Consider the following 14,182-nt stretch of genomic DNA (forward strand, 5'->3'; position numbering starts at 1 on the left):
GAATGGGAGTTGTGGTCTTTTTTTCAAGAATTGGATTGACATTTGCATTTTGTAAACATTGATTATCAACAAACCTATGACAAAATTAATTTCCGTAAATTCATTGTTTTACACACATCTATATGAAGCGAAAGTAAACACACAAGTTAAAAAAAGATAAATATTTTTTTTTGTGTAGCACACTGTATAAGGTTTTACTATTTAATTGCTTTTGTTGTAATTAAAAAAAAGCATTTTCGTGTAGTCTATGATGCGTTTTAAATTGAAAAAAAATTGTAATATGTAGTATATAATGCAACAAGTTTTTTATACACATGTTCCTTTTCTAGTCGGAATACGCGTGTTTTCTATTAATAACAGTTCTTTGGTACTATCTTACTAATCAAATTACTAGAGATGAATGGACGACAAACACCACCGTACGTCACAATAAACGAACGCTGGCCGAGCAAGAAATTGATTCCGCAGTCCGACATCCGGCCAGGTCGACGTATTATCTCCCGCCACCCCCGCGCCGACTTCCATCGGACCGGAGATGATCGAAAAATAAATTTAGTTTTCTGTTCGTCGCTTTTTACCCCCTACCGCGCCGCCTGCCCCTTCGACGCCCCCGGAGGACGCCGCCGCGCGTTTCGTCTTCTTGTCCTGCCGCCCGCCGACGATCGGACGAGACCAATTTCGCCTACAAATAACCATCGATTCCCTCCCCCCGCCCGGGCAACCCCTTGGCCGAAAAATACGACGCAGTTCTAAAGGTGTTCCATACACGGGACGCGTCCGTTAATCAGTGGCCGTGTATGAGAGACACGTGTCCCGCGAGTGCACGTGCGGACGCGTGCGACCGCTGACGCCCCGACGTCAAAATATTTACGGGCAACAAATTAAGTGGGACCCCGCCCACCCTGATTCAGAGTCACTTGGCCGCCGTGTAATCTATTCGTCACATGACGACAGTTAATTTTTAGGTTAGAACGCGCCATTGTGTGCGGTTCTTGTCTAATTGTACGCGGCACCCGTTTGCGGTCGCAAGCGAGGGGCGCTGTTTTATGGCCGTGCGGCCCCTCGGCGCTGGGAAGCGACTTTGACATCTTCGATTCTTAATTTCATAGAATAATTGTATACAAAACTGCCAGAATGTTTGGTTTCCTTCATAAATCATGGGGAAATCATAATTAAATTATAATCAATTATGGATAAGTTACAACACATCGTTGATAAATCGTTATAAATCCTCGAAAATAGTCAGTAAACTATCAAAAATTACATATGCCCCTTATAAATAATAGTAAATCACTGTAAATCCTTGGGAAACATCATATAACAAATTATAGATGTCAAAATAAATCAACGTAAATCCTCGGAAATCGTGAATGAATCGCAATCAACAACTGTTTCGCAATACAGGGATCGCTTCGCGAGCAAAATATAGCCACTAGTAGTAGTAGTAGCCACTATGATCTTTCCGTATACCTGGTTATTTCATATTTCCCACGTTAGCAAGTTCGACTCAACTATCACCGACGCAGAAGAAATCCAGTCTATTACTTTGTCATAGAAATATCATATCATTCACTTTTTCTCAGAAATAAGCAAGTAAATGACATTTTGATGCATAATTTAAAATATTCTAAGCGATTTTTGGATCGACTAAAAGTAGTTTATTTCCGTCCTGTTGGTATTTTTGTTTAAATGAAAATTATGAAATATGATATGCTGGTATGTTTTATGCAGACTATTGAAAATTCCGAAGCAGCTTCAAAATTTATTTCCAATGTCTAGTGAGCTGTTACGGCTATGAAATGCTCTATTATCATTATAAGTTAGTGCTTTTTAGAGATCCAGAACAAAGGCAATATATTTTCTGCCAATTCAGTTGAGCACAGAATCCGCGTCCTAAAACTTACAACAAGGAAATTGGTGTGCCGAAAACTGACGGTCAGAGGATTTTGAAAAACTATAAATATCATCCATACAATCTAATTACAGTGCAACATTTGCAATCTGGCGATGCCGAGCAACATATTTTGCTAATGGATTTGTTATCTGGTCAGACGAGTGCTTTTCCTCAAGTGCGGGCATTTTTAATCGTCACAATACTGACCTAGTGCGAACCTGCATTTAATGTTAGAAATTGCAAAACAGGGACGCTTTTTAGTAGGGGTGTCATGTTTTATTTTGGGCTAACATATAATTTAGAGGATTTTTGAAGGACGTCCCACAGCGCGTAGATACTTAGAAATCCTTGAGAAAGTTATTCCAATATTCGTTTGGCCCATTATAATGCGGCTTATGGTCAATACAGCAAGATGGTAAAGTCGTAACTCTATTCTTTTAAGGGAATTTCTCAAAGATGGATAGGTATCAAATGCCCTCCGCGATCTCCCGATCTCTCAATTTTAGATTTTTCATGGGGCTATATACCAAATGAAGTATGTAACACGCGAGATGGCAGCATAGCATAAATTCGAGGAGCGATCCATTTAGCCTTTCGAAATCTGCGAATGAGACCAATGATGTTATTGAAACTATTTTAAACATGTGCCACACTTGTAAAAATCGTTTTTTCATTTTTATTAATAATATTACAACAAAACTGTTGTTGTAAACTCACTGCGATTATAAAACTTCAAAACGGCATCTTTAGTTTCACGAAAAAGTAGTGCACTGTCGCGAAGACCGTAATTTTCTATATATAAAAATAACGGACAATCCTCGCAAAATTACCCAAAATGAGACACCCTGTACAGTATCATTGTTTTGTTCCCGTTGTCTTGTATATAATCAGAAATGCAAAATTTAAACAACATAAAGGTTGTTTCACTTCAAATAAGGAAGGGTCTTATAAATATATTAAAATGCAGGACAGTTTTGTCTATTCGCGGTGTTCAAAAATTTAGATTTGTTTTTATATTTTTTTGAGTTTCGTGACATGCAAAGTGCTCTAAACAGACGAGCGCCCACTAAAGCCACGCCTACTAAGTGCCACGAGTGGGAATTTTCAACGGTTTTATCCCAGATAAATAAAAAACACAATAAATTAAAATTTACTAATTCAATATAAATCAACCGCATGTACAATTTTAGACAATGCACGGCCTAGAGAGTAGACCAAATGACAATTATGTCCCACGAATCGATGGATCTAGAGAATAGCCGCAAACGCGATGGCATGGAACAAGACGCGGTCGGCATCCGGTCGTTGTTGCGTAGTAGGTTCCCCGTCGAAAAGCAGACGTACGCCCTTTTAAAAAATGCATAAAGGCAGAAGCCGGGGTCTAATTCTACCTAAAAGCTTAACTTTGTTGGCCAATTGCATAACTAAAAAGCCTTACTCGTGTTTACAACGATTCCCGGAGAACATGTAACGCGAAAGTGGCAAGGGTTTCGGAATTCGAATCGCTTCTCCAATACAAGAACAAAAACAAATGTTGGCACAAACGGAGCGATTGCGGTGCTCTCTCATGGGCCCCATATACTGACTTAAACATTAGTTTCCCTACTCCCTATTGTAAAATACCCAATTAGGCACAGATCGAGCATGCCAAAAGTATCACTTTATCACTTCGTTGACAACGACAGCGAGCAATTTCGGACGTGTCCGGTGCTGAAGTCACAGGTTTGAGATTTCCACGAGTTTGGATGCAATCGGATGTATTTGGTAGATTTTAACTACGGTATTTTAACGTTCAAATATGAACCCAGTATTTGATAATCCTAGAAAAAGTTTAGTATGTAACACGTTGATGAATTTCTTTAGTCACTAATTTATTGTGCACTCGTTTCGCTGCCCTCCACTTGTACCATGTGAAACTCGTGACTAAGATGACGTTTATCAAACTTGTTGCACAATATAGTATTATTTGCAAATTTAAAAAAAATCAAAAGCATATTCATTTTAATTCAGACACATAATGTTATTGTTTTTTGACTTACGTATAAAAAGGATAGGTATCACTGAAATAAAAACTATTTTTCATAGTAACAAAACGAACTGCATTCATAGTGGAATGAAAAGAAGAAAAGTAAGGTTCTAAAAGGTCTATTAGGGACAGTAACTAACATGTCTTTATTTTAATGACATTTCTGAATATTGCTCACCTGCAAATTACTAAGGGACTGTATCCGCTACTCAATTAAATTAGAACTTTTCACATGACTCTTGATGAAATAAAGATTGCAGCAATTTGCGGCGTATTCTCTGATTTAGACAACATTCTTATATTATTAAAAATTATCTACTTGTATGGATTGTCTCAAATTCTGCCTTTTGACGGCAATTATAGAAATAATCAGCCGACGACAACAACACACCTGACCAGTCAATATTGTAGGGCAGAGCATCATTAACCGACATTTAAGATGTTTTTAAGTATAATAAAATAAAATCTGTACTGATACTGACACTTATAGAATGACACTAAAAAGATAAGGTGTTTCAAAACAAATGCGAAAAACTTAAGGATGCGACTCCTTCTCTAAAAGAAATGGTGGTTTATTCTATGATCGTTGGATCAATAGCGCCACATATATGGCGGAAAAACAGTATTTTTATTTTAAAAACGAAAATTATTAAATAACATCAATTGCGCTTCATAGTTTCTTTGTTAGTTTGAATAAAACATACTACTAATTTAATCAAAAATTTATTATCTAATCATTTAATTGTTCAATAAGATAAATGGTAAATGTTGAAATAAAGTACAGCTGTTTGACAGCGAACAAATAAAACATTTTTCTAAAATAATTTTTCTTTCTACGGGCAATGCTTTATATTTTATAATTTTATGTAAATTTAAGTTTTATGAAACAATTACAGGAATCAAATAATATTCTAATTAATGGCCTTTTAACCCAACGTTTATATAATAAACTATCCTTTATTGTTTTGAAATAATTACTTAAATTAGTACTTTTCTATTCAAAATCACATTCTGTTTCACCCTGTATCATTATTAGAATTAATTACAATGTTATTTTGTATGCAATAATCATTTTTTCAAATGTGCTGTACTGGATTTTTTCAGCTCTCAACAGTTATATTATTAATTACATTTTTAATTAAATTTCTTTCTTCATCTGTTCAGATCAACACACATATCGCTTTTGCAATTTATAAAACTTATTATTTCCACTCTTCTCTATTTTGCGGTACTTATATCCCATTTTACAAATGAAGGCTAATAACTATATTGGTTTCAATTTCTCATAGCTTCCTTTTCGGTTTATCCAATGTAGGAACGATCTGGTTTTCATTACGGAAATACGTTTTCCTGCATATCATATCTTCGCGTTTTTGTAAGTAGGCAGGTTTCTTTTAAACCTTCTTGTTTAATGAATCCTCTACTTATTAAACAGTCATAAACATTTTGCACAATTTGTTTTGCATCTAATGACTAATGATGTCGACGCGACATAACAGAAAAATTGGTGAAGGGGCTTTTTCGAAATGCACGGTAGAAAAAACGGGTTATTCAACCTTATCCCTTCGCCTCTGTCTTGACCCTTACTTATGAATAAATTATTGGTTGTCGTACTTATACCCAGTAACGATAGGGATTAACGTGGTAATTACTTTTTGACGGACCGTCAAAAGCCAAGACGATATACTTTGAGTCGTACCATATAGGAAACTAAAATTTTTAATTAAAGCTAATTGGTTTGTAGTTTGCAATATTATATTTTTTAATCTATTTAGTCACAAGTATCTTGGAATTCTAGTAATAAGATGGCACTTTCGGCTGTTCTTTGCTTCCGTTAGTTGCCTTTAATTCTAGGTCATTTGACATACCGATAACGAGTGCTAATGCGATTCAGAAGGGGGGGGGGTTTGATGTACGAATGTGATCAGATGGCCGCAGCATGTAGCTGAGGCCACCCCCTGTTCCGCCCCACGGCTTATCGCCCTGTAAAATTGACGTGCAATCTGTCACACTAGAAGTCCCGAGTTCAACTGCGACTTGTTTACTTATTTTAGTATATTTCATTGTATGATCTTCCCTAGCAAAACAATATGTAATAATTGTAAGAAATAACGCGTTATAAGACGTAAATAAATTAGTTTTAATTGTTGCGTGTGAGATTATCTTTTTCTCTGCGAGCTTTAAAAGTAGATTTTTAAATTTAATTAATTAATCTAATTTTAAATTATTCATCTGATTATTTTATACCTCAAAACTCGCGACGTAATGTTTTATTAATCAACATAGTGTCTTACTTAAAATAAAAGTTTAAATATGACTGCTCAGAGGCTACTACAGCATATTTACAATTTTTGCCTTGACATCACTCAAATCATCACACCCCACCCCGCGTACTTGTAAGGCCTTAGATTACATTAAATATAAACTGCCGACGTATTTATGCTTATTTTGCAAAGCGCTATGTTGCCAAGTTTACAAATTTTCGCATAAGTTAGCGAAATTCGCGAAATTCTCTTTGGTTTAGTGTTTTCGTGCGGCAAGCGCCCCGGAACGAGACCCACCCCGTATGTAGGCGAATTTTGCGTTGTCGAAAATTGTCAACAAAATTTTCGCGACGCAAATCGAGCGTGCCGCGTCCGCGTCGTAATCAAATTCGGTCGCCTAATTAGTTTGTTATTGTTTTAATTCAAATTTAAACGGGATCGAATCGAATTACCCCCCTGATTGGCGGAATTATTATTGTGTTGTATTATGGACCGTCCGGTTAATGGAGTACTTTGTAATTGTTATGTTTAGTTGAATTATCCGGTCGATTTTCGATTCGACGACCCGGGGGATGGCGGGGGGGTCCCGAAACCGCCACCCTTCCTTCCCACATTCTGCCATAAGCTCGATCCAGAAATAAAAGCGAAACAATAGTTTATGTTGTCGAGATATAGAGGTCGCAAGCGATAAAAATTTGTTCTTTTATTTTTTTCCCAAATAATGCATTAAATTAATTTTGATTAGCTTCTTTTTTCTGAAATTAACAAAAAAATAGGAACTAGTGTCGCATTTTATTTTTGTCAAAATCACGACAATAATATTCTCAATATTATAGGTTATTTTACTGTTGTTCGTACATAACATTCTATCGTACTTAGTGCTATGCAGAATTTGTAAAGTAGTGCATGGAACTAAAAATGTGCCTAAATACAATGAAAAACTTCATTATAGATTGTCAGAAGTCATTCGTTGAATTAATGAAAATTATTTTTATATGTTCATAATTTTTTAAGCTAGGATTTTAATTAATTGTTAATAAAATATAATCTTTATGTCAATGACTTTCAGTTTATCGTTGGCGCTAGTGAAGTTCATTTTTCAAATGAAAAAATATACTACAGCGAATCATTGAGATATTCCGATTCCTGTTCTATCTTCCGTGCATCATTCAGAAGAGGGTTGTACTCTCGATCAAGTACAGTAGTAGAGCGCAATTGGTTAGGACATGAATGGCAGTTTTCGCCTCTTCTGCACACAGCTCAAATGTGATGTCGTCATCCATCCATGATATGGAGGAGCGTTTGTAGTCGCACGCGACTGAGACGGAGGATATTTGGTTCAGAATTACATTCCAATGTTGTTAATGTTTCTTGTCAGTCAAGTACCAATCCCAGGTTCAACAACAACTTGGAGGGCCGCTCGACTGTGGCTGCGAATATGTGGTTGTCCGCGTACACTCTGTTGAGGCTCTCGTGAGCACACAACAATATGGCATAAATCTCTGCTTCAAATACGCTGGGCAGCTTTTGTTCCTGTTTTTGTTTTGAACCCATCCGTCCACCAGACTACTCCGTGAAGCACAAGAATATTGTTTAATTTAAAAAACACTAAAACTATGGATATTTTTATTCATTATTTACAAATCTGCGGGATTCTTCCTGCGTCTGTTGTTGGTGAATCGAACTTGGTGACGTTTCACCAATCATTCTGTTAGCTTCTTCACAGCTTAGCTGAAACTGGTTTGCATTCTACTATTTGAGGGGGCGGAGCTAAAGCTAAATGTAAGGAAGGACTGCAGTGAAGGGTTGATTTCGGATTCATTTTCTTTGGGAGGTTGTGGAGAAGTGTATTTTGGAATTGAACGCTTAATTTCGCTAATGTGGAAATTCGGGTTGATATACTTTTACGGCACTGTAAGCAAGAGAGTTGATAACCGATGATTTTTCAGCCGGATGGTGATGAGATGGGGAAAATATTAACTACGCTAAAAGAACATAAAATACCCTTAAGACAATAAAACAACATATAAACTCATCAAAACTTGCCGAATCATGTATGAAACTGGACGTCAAATCTTATTCGACCAAAGTAAAATTCTTGCATATAATCAATTCTTTTACCAAAGAAAATCAGAGAATCCAAAAAAATATCTAAACAACCAAACACGATGCAGGTTTTTACCTTTCACCAATATGGGAATCAGTCATCTGAGAAATATTATTGGTTGTCCTTTAGCCCACAGGTTCAGAGTAGAATGCAAACTAGTTTCTCTTAAGCTCTGAAGAAGACAACAGGATGATTGTCGAAACGTCGGCAAGTTCGACTCAGCAAACACAGACTCAGGAGGAATCCAACAGAATTTTTGAAGTTTCTGTCATTATCATTTAAATAGCCACATAAGATCTCGGCCCTTCTGGAGTTTTGAAAGTTGAAGTTGAAATTTGAATTGTAGTTTTTGAAATAGAAGCGACATCTTCTCTCCGAGTAATAATATTCATGGACAATAGAACTCGCGCCCATAAAAACAATCATCAAGTCAAAAAAGAAGCTGATGAATGAATTCCTGAAAAATTGTGTATTACATTTCCGACTTAAAATTTGTTTAGGATATTTAGAGTATTTTATTATTCCTAAAATGGCAGAAAACGGACACACTGCCTACCCCTACCATACAAGACCGCGTGAACGCGAAAACAATTTGGCAGCAGCAGATTGAAATAAAAGTTGGCCGTAATCCTATTAGCGTCGGAGAGAGAGGGAGGGGTGGGTTTCGTATAAATGTAGCTTTTCTGTTTTGGTCGTTCTCGTTTTCTCTTCAAAGAAATTAAACTTTACCGGGAGCTCGGGAAAGTTTACGCTCGATGTTGCCCGCTTTAAGTCGACCGTAAATAAAACATTAGCATCAAAATAAATAATTAAAATCGCCGCCGACGAGAAACGCCGCACCGAAAGGACCGTTCAGTTTCACGACATTTTTTGGAAGCGGGTTTTGGTTGCGACAACGTCGCCGGCAGCGCTGCTGTCTTACACTCCCTCTCTTAAGTAAAAACCAATGATATTATCGAAACAGAAGCTAAAAGTCGTTTATAAAATGCGTATCAGCCGGAATATAAGTATTTATACCAAGGGGGACCGGTTGTTTATGGCGATAGAGTGGGTTTTACTTAAATTGTTAATTGTAACTGTAATAAATATGTTAAACTTCTTGGTGACTTCGTTTAAGATAATTGTTGATTTTATAATTTCCAAATAAATCACCTTGCAAATCTCAAAATCGCCAACAACGGTCAAATGCGACTTTGAATTGTTAAGAATTCAAAAGATGGATTATGGAAGCCTATAGTAAAACGGTAATCTCCAAGTCTTCCTCTCAACGCAAATCGAAACTTAGAGCCAAGTAGTAGTTTTTGGATCAAGAGGTCAAGTGATAAAAATATAACTCCGTTTTTTCGTCAGTGTTTGGTATACTATTTCTTTACACTCTGTAGATATGGGACTGGGGATAGTCTCGCAAATTCGAGAACAACAAAATTAATAAACCAAAATACAACAAAAAATTATTTTTTTCTGAGACACATTTTTTTGTGGATATATATAGCGAACGCCAGCGTTAAAAAGGTTTGTTAGCAATGCGGACAAACGAATCATGAAAAAATTGCCAAACATATAAAAAATAAGCAAAATAAATATAAAAAATAATAAATAAAGACTTTTTGAACTATAAAGGTTAAGATCTGTTTTAATAATTATCAAATTTTCAGCAATATTTACGGAAGTTAACCACTGTCTGCAGCCCCTGCGGACGTTCCTAGTATACTTTGGTGACTGGTTTGGAAGCGATTGATACGGTGTTTTCCGTTTTTCAATTCCGATGGTCACATTACACGTCACTCAGTGAATCCAAGGATTATAGGCAGCACGTTTGCAAATATCTTCACACATTTGTTTATTAAACACTCGTCGTGTCCCAAAACAAACTCGCCACTAAAGTGTCGTTTAAGACATTTATTGCATAATATAATATAAAGTCCCACAAGTCAATTTATAAAATATGGTAGAAGTTTTCCGAATACGTTATCATAGGTATATCGGGGGTGATTTCCCGACCGAATCGATCGTGAGGCGGCGTCCCTGGCCTACTCTATAAGCGATACTCATCTACAAATTACGGGGGCCCCGTAAATCGAAACCGGGGGCGGCCCCCTTTGCCGGAAAAATCTATATCTCCTAACAAGCCACGAGGCCTTTGAAAAGTCGACAGTTAACTTGGCTCTTTGAATTTTTTTCGACCTGCCTTGCTTCGCCGTATATATATACATGGTACAAACAGAAACATTTCCGAAGCGGCACGGGTCTCCCTTTTATCTATATATAATATATACATTACGTTCGTATATATGCCCATATATATATATATATACATACACACAACGCGAAAAAACCCTTAAAAGCCCGGGTATCAAAACAGAAAAATCGAACGCTGGAAAGCCTTCGGGAACGATCTCCACCATTTTGACGCCCGCCCTTCGCAATTGGGGTTGCCGTGGCTACGTACCGCCTTCCGAATCGTTCGTCGGGCCCGCCGATTGGTCCGTTCGGATGAAACCGGAACGGGGATGACGTATACCACGCGTCGGGGTGTTTTGTGATAACGGCCGAACAACGCACGGAGTCGCGGCTATCACATTTTAATGTTGTTATAGTCACTTGGCGCCCGGCTTAGAGACATAAGCCAGTCCATATTTAGATCGCAGTTTAGCGTGCAGCCAAAATTTAATTGAATCAGTCACAGATATTAACAATATCAGGAGCGGGATACGCGCGATTGTTTTAAGATCGAGAGGCTCTCTGACCCCCTCCAGATTATAGAGGGACGAACGTCGTCGCCGTCGAGGTTTTTGTGCCGCGGACGCGGGCGACCGCCGCCGCCGCCGCCGCATCCGTCGCCGTCGGGTTTGTTGGTGTCGCGTGCCGGATATCCGCTTCCGTTGGTGTCGGTGCGAGGTACGTATACTTATTTAATCTACAGCCAAACTGATCGGAATTCTGAACGCGCTACTTGAAAGCGCACATTTTTCAACCCAGTGGTACTATGAGACGAATCTTCATCATTTAAACGCACTTTTTTCCAACTGAAAAGTTCCATAATTTAACCAAAATTGGGAATAACGAATTTCTAAGTACACAATTGGCAATTAAATTTATTTCTTCTAAATCAATGCAAATAACAAATAGTGTCGACGTTGTGTTACTTAAATAACAATAAAAATAACCAAAAAAATATCCTGCAAACATATATACAAAAAAGAAGATATCAAGGAATATTATAGAACAAAGTTAGCAACAAGAGACAAAAAAGAAAAACAACTTCTTCGGTAAATAATTTTAAAAGGAAAAAGATGAAACAAAGCTAGTTTGATCTTATAGTAACATAAAATACCCGAGAAGGAAATGCAATAATTATTAATGCTAACTTAAACTTCTGTATTGGCATGAGCGAACCGTCGATGAGATTTGTAGTCGAACTTTTGTGCCTGCAATATAGTAAGATAGTGCGATATGACGATTCAATATCTATCACCAAAATGATCGATCAAATGACAACTTTCAAAATATTTGAATTACAGTAAAACTTTTAGACATTAGATTAGACATTTCTCCCGAATTCCGATTCGATTAGGACGCAAGAGATGAGACGCCAAATAATCCAAAAATCAAATTTAAATTTTCATCCTTTCTTACAATTTTAGACAGAGTAATTAATTGCGTAACAGAAAATAATTAATTATTATCCATCGGTTACATCCATAACTGCGACTTGTCAAAGTTTTCGATGACAGGCGACGGGAAATTTTTTCACATGAAAACTAAGTTTGACTTACGATTTCACGTCGGGACTGATAGTCAAAATTCTTTCAAAGGAAATGATCATTAACAACAAATCTATAAAATACTTAACAGTTATTACAAAAAATAATTAATGTAATAATATTAGACATTATTATTATTAATATTGTTATTACATTATTATAATAAATTTATTTTGGCTTCAATTCTAATCTTGCCTTATTAAGCACCGAAACAACATGAAGAATGTAATCCATTGTGATCTAAACAGATATAAAAAAATGTTGACATTGGGGATGTTACTGTTTTGATTTGATGAACAAACATTTCAAGTATTGTGATTGTAATTACTTAGAAAAAATGACATTCTATCTATGATAAACAAAATTAACTTCAAATTTCAATTACTTTTCACAACTGCAATCGAAAAGTCAAACATTTGGTAATTTTCATTGCAATACTGAATTCTAAAATGCTCTTTGTGAAAAACATTTTTAATATTAGATGCAAGTTGATTAACTATACTAATTACACTCAATTATACTTAGCATTAAAAATTTAATGCTTAGTTTAATTGACTCACGATAAAAACAATTTTAGTTAGCTGAAATAACTAATATTGATACTCAACGTTTTTTAAAGAATGTTGAACAAGTATCATTAATAAGAATCTGTAGTTTTATATAGAGATAAGTGGAACTATAACTACCTTCAAATTATTCTTTGGTTATACATAAGATGGTTTTTGAATACTAAGGTGTTTTTAAAAATAACTGAAATATAATCTTAATTGATAATTTAACAACACATGAAATATCGCGCTAAATTTACAAAAAGTAAAATTTATTCGGCAGGGTGTCCCACCGGAATTTGTCGAAAATTTGGAGTTAAAGTAATGTTAGGGTGGCAATACGGCTAATAAAGGGTGTTTCTTTTTCGATGTATAGAACTTTAAGTTGCAATAAAACAACGATGGATTATTCGATTGACATGAATTTTATTTATCCGAAAGATAATCTTGTGGCATTACCTTTTAAATATGATTTCTGGCATATGACCGCCACGGCTGGCGCGGATGTAGTCCAATCTGGACGTCCAATTTTCGATGACTTTTTCCAACATTTGTGGCCGTATATCGGCAATAACACGGAGAATGTTGTCTTCCAAATGGTCAAGCGTTTGTGGCTTATCCGCATAGACCAATGACTTTACATAGCCCCACAGAAAGTAGTCTAGCGGTGTTAAATCACAAGATCTTGGAAGTCAATTCACAGGTCCAAAACGTGAAATTAGGCGGTCACCAAACGTCAAACGTCTACGCCTTACTTGATGATCGTTTGGCTTCAATTCTTGCACGAGTTGGATTTTGTAAGCACGTAAACCAAGATCCTTCCGCAAAATCTTCCATAAAGTGGATGGACACAGATATAATTCCTGTGCTCGATAGCGGATGGACTCATTCGGATCTTCCTCAATGCTACGCTCCACAGCAGCAACAGCTTCTTCTGTACGCACCGTACGGCGTCTCTGGGGATGCGAGTTATCAATAAGAGTAAACGTGGTGCGAAAACGTTCCATGGTTAATCGAATTAACTGCTCTGATGGACGATTTTGTCGACGATAAAATGGACGTAGTGCGCGATACGTATTCCGCACAGAACCATTATTTTCGAAATAAAATTGCACTATATTCAGGCGTGAGTCTATTCATGATGAATTGCCAAACCAAACTGAGAATAAATCACTTGACAGCTGTTAAATCGGTCGCCATCTTGAACAGTAATGCCAACTTAAAGTTCCATACATCGAAAAAAAAAACAACCATTATAATATACCGGCTCTAGGTAGGTACTTCTTTATTTTAAACGGAACACTATGTATTATTGGTTTTCCGGATTCCCCGAAAAATTCTAGACATATTTTGTGTAAATTTGTGTTAAATTTTACGGTTTCTAAGGTATTATATAGAACCTAATGCAAAATAGATGTATTTTTTCGGTATTGTTATTTTTTTCAAAATCCTGTATTATTAATAATCGAAATTATTAACAAAATTTATTCAAATGATCATTTTCTACAGGGTAAGTTAATATTAGTAAAATTTGAAAGGATTCCGTATAGGGAAAATGTAGGTATAAATATTATTAGAT

The sequence above is a fragment of the Cylas formicarius genome, unplaced genomic scaffold (genome assembly GCF_029955315.1).
Source record: "Cylas formicarius isolate icCylForm1 unplaced genomic scaffold, icCylForm1.1 PGA_scaffold_7__23_contigs__length_41026272, whole genome shotgun sequence".
NCBI classification, from domain to species: domain Eukaryota; kingdom Metazoa; phylum Arthropoda; class Insecta; order Coleoptera; family Brentidae; genus Cylas; species Cylas formicarius.